We start from the raw sequence: 6,787 nt of genomic DNA on the forward strand, positions 1-6,787 counted from the left end.
CTGTCTCTCATTTTTACAGGTACCCCTATTGGATTCTACTGGACAAGTGGACGTGACCGGCGTGGGATGTAGGTAAGTAATCTGTCTCTCATTTTTACACATTCCCCTACTGGATTCTACTGGACAAGTGGACGTGACCGGCGTGGGATGTAGGTAAATAATCTGTCTCTCATTTTTACAGATTCCCCTACTGGATTCTACTGGACAAGTGGACGTGACTAGCGTGGGATGTAGGTAAGTAATCTGTCTCTCATTTTTACAGATTCCCCCACTGAATTCTACTGACAAGTGGACGTGACCGGCGTGGGATGTAGGTAAGTAATCTGTCTCTCATTTTTACAGATTCCCCTACTGAATTCTACTGACAAGTGGACGTGACCGGCGTGGGATGTAGGTAAGTAATCTGTCTCTCATTTTTACAGATTCCCCTACTGAATTCTACTGACAAGTGGACGTGACCGGCGTGGGATGTAGGTAAGTAATCTGTCTCTAATTTTTACAGATTCCCCTACTGAATTCTACTGACAAGTGGACGTGATCGGCGTGGGATGTAGGTAAGTAATCTGTCTCTCATTTTTACAGGTACCCCTATTGGATTCTACTGGACAAGTGGACGTGACCGGCGTGGGATGTAGGTAAGTAATCTGTCTCTCATTTTTACAGATTCCCCTACTGAATTCTACTGACAAGTGGACGTGACCGGCGTGGGATGTAGGTAAGTAATCTGTCTCTCATTTTTACAGATTCCCCTACTGAATTCTACTGACAAGTGGACGTGACCGGCGTGGGATGTAGGTAAGTAATCTGTCTCTCATTTTTACAGATTCCCCTACTGAATTCTACTGACAAGTGGACGTGATCGGCGTGGGATGTAGGTAAGTAATCTGTCTCTCATTTTTACAGGTACCCCTATTGGATTCTACTGGACAAGTGGACGTGACCGGCGTGGGATGTAGGTAAGTAATCTGTCTCTCATTTTTACAGCTACCCCTATTGGATTCTACTGGACAAGTGGACGTGACCGGCGTGGGATATAGGTAAGTATGTGTGAGTGTGTCAGTGTGCTTTAATACATTTTTACTGTCACGGTGTGTGAGTTGTGTTTTTATTTGGGTATTTTTTCTGTTGTAGAACTACAGGTACCGGCGGGCCCGTTATTTCCCTGCATGTTGGTACTTGAGGTTCTCCAAGTACCAGCAAGCGGGGGAGGCTTTCTGGGCCTTGTAGTTCCACAACAAAAAACAATATTCTTTTTTTACTTACATGGTTATCAGCCTCCCATCCACAGCCCACGGATGGGGTGGACAGCCTCGGGCTTCACCCCTGGCCCTTGGGTGCCTGGAGGGGGGGTGACCCCTTGATTAAAGGGGTCCCCACTCCTCCAGGGAACCCCGGCCAGTGGTGACTAGTTGGGGGGGTAATGCCACGGCCGCAGGGACCTACATAAATGTGTCCCCTGGCTGTGGCATTATGTCCCTGGCTAGTGGAGCCCGGTGCTGGTTTTAAAAATACGGGGGGACCCCTACATCTTTTGTCCCCCGTATTTTTGGAACCAGGACCGGACTAAGAGCCCGATGCTGGTTGTCTAAATACGGGGAACCCCTGTCCAATTTTTTCCCAGTATTTAAACAACCAGGACCGGCTCAAAGAGCCCGAGGCTGGTTATACTTAGGAGGGGGACCTCACACAGTTTTTTTTTTACATTTTTAACCCATTCAGACCCTTCTCCATTAAGTTAATGGAAACCCTGGACAACAAAATTGCATTCATGTCCTCCCACTCCCTTCCCAGTCCCAAACACTAATTATTAATTTTTTCTATAAAAATGTACAATATATCACAAGTATGATGAGCAGGCATGCAGCGGGCATTGGCGGCTTTGGACTGAGTTGCAAATTAGTGGCGGAGGGCTGTGTCAGTTGATGGTGGGCGAGTTTGTAAGCCATTGGTGGTGGCAGCGGGCATCGGCTCAGAGGCAGTGGCGGGCATTGGCTCGGTGGCGGTAGGGGTCATCGGCAGGATTCGGCGGACATTATGGCTGTAGTGCCTCACCGCACGCCACTGACCTCACCGCATGCCACTGGTGTGTGGGACAGTGTGCGTGTGTGTTAATTGTGTGTGTGGGACAGTGTGAGTGTGTGTTAATTGTGTGTGTGTGGAACAGTGTCAGTGTGTGTAAATTTTTGCAGTCCAGTGTGTGTGTGGGGGAGAGGAAAGTATGAGAATGTGTGTGTGTAGTCTGAGTGGGTGTGTGTAGGATTTGGGGGTGGCAAGTCTGTGTGTGTGTGTAATCAGTGTGTGTGGGATGTACTAATGGCCATTTACCGAAGACAGATATGTATTAAACCACGGGCACTGAGATGCCCTTCTCACTCATCATCCAGCTGGGTGGGCGAGCCGGGCGGGTGGAAAGCCAGCAGCAGGGGCAGCATGCCGGATATCAGCAGCCGAGGGTGGGGGCTGTAATGCACGTGCGGAGCCCAAAGCCGGAGATCAGCAGCATGCTGACCGGCAATAAGCAGCTTCTGCTTCCGCGTTCAACATGCTGCTGATCTCCGGCTTTGGGCTACGCAGGGTTCGGGGGATGGGTGTCCTCTGCCGGTGTACTGCAGCTCCGGGGGTGCGGGCTCCGGAGGCTTTCAGCACTGTTGAATATCCAGCTGCCTCAATTATGTACAGCCCGCACCCTCTGCTGCTGATATCCGGCATGCTGCTGCTGGCTGTCCCCCCGCCCGGCTCGGCCACACAGCTATATGGTGAGAAGGGCATCTCAGTTCCTGAGGTTTAACACATATGCCTCAGAAAATGGCCTCTGCGGTAAACGATACTAATGCTTACCATGACAGTAACAGCGGGGAGGAAGACGCACATCGGGATCCTGCAGCATGAAACAAGAACCCCTTCGGAGCGCAGCAGACCACACTGAAAAGGGTGCATACCCGGTGCGGTGCTCTGCATCCCGGGTAGTGCCGAAGATGTGGAGTGTCGGAGGTGGCAGAAGCGCCGCAGCTTGGGGTGAGAAACCGCTGCAGCCCTTCCGCTGCTAAACTCTGCAATTAGTCTATTAAGGGGGTGGGCTCCCCTCATCATAGTGCCCCACAGGCCATGTTAATTCTTGGGGTAGGATCCCCTAACTCTATAATGGGAATTTTGGCTCATATCATGTGCTGTAACGTGAATTTTGGCTCATACCGTGTGCTATAATGTGAATTTCGGCTCATACTATGTGGGGTAATGTGAATTTTGGCTCATTCCGTGTGCTGTAATGTGAATTTCGGCTCATACCGTGTGCTGTAATGTGAATTTCGGCTCATACCATGTGGGGTAATGTGAATTTTGGCTCATACCATGTGGAGTAATGTGAATTTTGGCTCATACCGTGTGCTCTAATGTGAATTTCGGCTCATACCGTGTGCTATAATGTGAATTTTGGCTCATACCATGTGGGGTAATGTGAATTTCGGCTCATACTGTGTGCTATAATGTGAATTTCGGCTCATGCCTTGTGGGGCAATGTGAATTTCGGCTCATACTGTGTGCTATAATGTGAATTTCGGCTCATACCGTGTGCTATAATGTCAAAGGGGCACCAGTACTAGATAGTATAAGGGGTCCTACTACACTGAAGGACACGCCCCTTTTGAGTGACCACGCCCCTTTTCCGGAGCGCGCGCGACTTCGGCGCGTGCATAATTGCTATCTGCACTCTTTCATTCCACCTTCAAAAATTCAACTTCGACCACTGCACCTACATACACATACATACACACCCTGACATCTTTATATGCAGTGACACCGGTGGCGTCTGCACATACTTTCCTTTTGTTTTTGTTTTTTATTATCATTTTATTAATGTATTATTTTTATTAATTTTTTTTTTTTTTTTTGGGGGGGGGGGGGGTTGGCGCCATTATTGATCTTGCCCTGGGCTCCAAAAACCCTAGTTACGCCTCTGCCCATCTGTCACCTGACCACCACTGTCAATCACTAAGGCTAGCCCTGCCGATCCTCAACACATGTCAGAAAAATTCAGGGAGTTTATGTGGCTTCGAGCCTATGCGGATCTCTGCCTGCCTTATCATATGAGTGCTATAGCAGCCCCAACCACATCTGAATCAGGCCCATAGTGCTTTTAACTAGAACCTTCAACACCTATGTGCACTGTATTTAAATATTCTTACACCAACAGCAGCAGGCAAAGTAACCACTAAAAATGCAACTGAGGGGTGTGTAATCCCTTTTAAAGCATATAACTACTCACACAGGGGTAAATGTAATAGTCTGCAAGGCATTTTTCAAGTTTTTTGGCAATTCAGCCACTAGATTTGAACTGACAATAACTGAAAAGGCAAAATCAGATTGGTTTTGCCTATTAAATGTTTGCGGCTATAAATCCATACCCCCCAACTGTCCCGATTTTCGCGGGACAGTCCCGTTTTTTGGGGACTGTCCCGCTGTCCCACCCGCGGGCCGCAGTGTCCCGCGATGTGGGGGGGCAGTTGGGAGTCTCTGTGTCTCACTGCCCTGCTTTGCAGAGCAGCGGTGAATAGACGCTGTGCGCATGCGCACAGCGTCTATTCACTGGATTCAGAGGGAGAGGGGGCATGCCAGCGGCTCACAGAGCGCTGGGCATGCCCCCTCAGTGATGAAAACGGGGGCGTGGCTCGCGATCGTGGGTCCTCCCGTGAAGCCATGCCCCCTTTTCTTAGGCCACGCCCCTTTTCGGGAGCACGCGGCGAAGCCGGGCATGTGTCCCTTTTTAGGGAACTATAAAGTTGGGAGGTATGTAAATCTAGCAGGTTAGATCACTGAAAACTCTTGGGTGCTTATGTCTTGCAAGCTATTACATTTACCGCATAATCTTATTGAGGGGTTAATATTAATAATGCACTTGGGTGAAAATTCCCTTTTAAGATTTGAAAATAACAATAATCATAATATATTCATGGAGACTTCAAGACATTTGGTGCCAGCAGAACTGTGAGAATCTTTTAAAATAGCCCCACTATAAATATTTATGATGTTATACCTCACATTTCTCTGCATTGCTGATTCGTCACTATAGAGAGCAACACTCAGAATGGAGACGAATATTCCTGACACTAATGTCTGTACTCTCATCAGCAAATGACAAAGGTGCAGAATATTCTTCACTGTGAGTCATTTGTGTGTTTCAGTGTAACATTAGTGTACTGTATGGATTTCTGCCACTTGTGCACTGTATTCTCAGAGCTGTGTTTCAGATTACTGAGGGTTAATGGATATACTTAAACTGTGATATTAATCTGTGACCTGTCATCATTCAGCACCATAACATGGCTTTCCTTAACCGCTGGATGTAAACGGACAGACGTGGACTTATATAAACAGACAGAAGTATTGTTGCACACAACACAGTGCTAGCAGCATGCGCCTAATAGATCACAGATGTCGGTACACCCAGAACCCACCTCCAAACACTAATAGTGTGGGCAAGGGCTGCCTACTGCATTCTTTATGTTGCTTGTGTCCTGTTGTGCTATAATTCTGTGTTTGTTAACTAGCACTCTGAGCTACCAAGTAGAAATGACATGGAAACACTTGTATTTAGCTTGTTTCTGTTTTGTGTTGGATTTGTGTAATGTATAAATCGGTACTGTGGGTGGAATGTATTCGTACCGGGAGCTCGACTGTGCTTGTGGTCAGCTAATTCCACTTCTCCACAATGTCGAAGTCAGGAATTGTGCTTCGCATCACCTGTATAACTGAGGCAGAAGGACAAGGAAATCCCCAGGAGGACAAAAACCCAACACTGTATATTTAAGGATCACCACACACATAAGTACGGTAACAACCATTTATTGAATGGGAAAATACTAGTCACCGCTGTAACTCAAATCCTATTAGGATCAATTGCATACATCACTCATTAGCAGTGCTCCAGTTCAATTAATTTCTAAAACAGCAATCACAGGTTGCTAACTTGTAAGGCACAGTCACGGTTTAGTCAAACAATCACATAAATCACATACAACATCAAACGTTAAGGTATAATTACCAACTTCAAGTAGTTTAAGTCAAGAAATGTTCAGACACTAAATTTGGCACAATGTCTTGACTGTTCACAGGGTGGCGTTGCACGCCAAGTAATAACATTCAGTTCCTGTGCTGTGGTTTCCGTTTAGTATCAGTGTCTCAGATTCGTAAAGCCTGCACGGCAATGGGGAACTCCTGAGGTAATTTCAACGGACATCAGGTAATTATTTGTAGGAAGGCGTGTAGGGTAGGTAACTTTAAATATAACACAGTTACAATAAATGACTGGATGTTGGAGGTATTTGTATCCACGGAAAAGGTAAGTCAGAGAAACTAAAGCTACTCCGGATAAAATGTCACACAAAATCTGCCGTCTCGTATGGCTGGGCTGCTTCAGGTCGGCACACCCTAACACTTTATTAACACTTATGATTTTCCCTATCACTTTGTATATATTTTTGTATTATTTTAATCACACCACTTACATAGCACTTCTGTGCTTCTTATTAACCCTTATTAATTCTCAGCTGTGTGCTGACCTGGGGTAGCCGACCTGTGCCGACGTTATGGGGTCCTGCACCCCGGACCCATACCTAGTATTAGGGACCCCCAGTGACGGAGGAGCCTTGTCGATCGGCCTGGGGGCTTAACCCTATATCTGCAGATATACGCAACTAAGATCTCTGTATTATCTGACTATTATGTAGTAATATTTTTCTCTCGGTGTGCATTAGGGAACACATTGTTTTTTCCTACACAGAATTACCCCTCC

This window comes from Pseudophryne corroboree, chromosome 8, assembly GCF_028390025.1.
Source record: "Pseudophryne corroboree isolate aPseCor3 chromosome 8, aPseCor3.hap2, whole genome shotgun sequence".
Lineage (NCBI taxonomy): Eukaryota > Metazoa > Chordata > Amphibia > Anura > Myobatrachidae > Pseudophryne > Pseudophryne corroboree.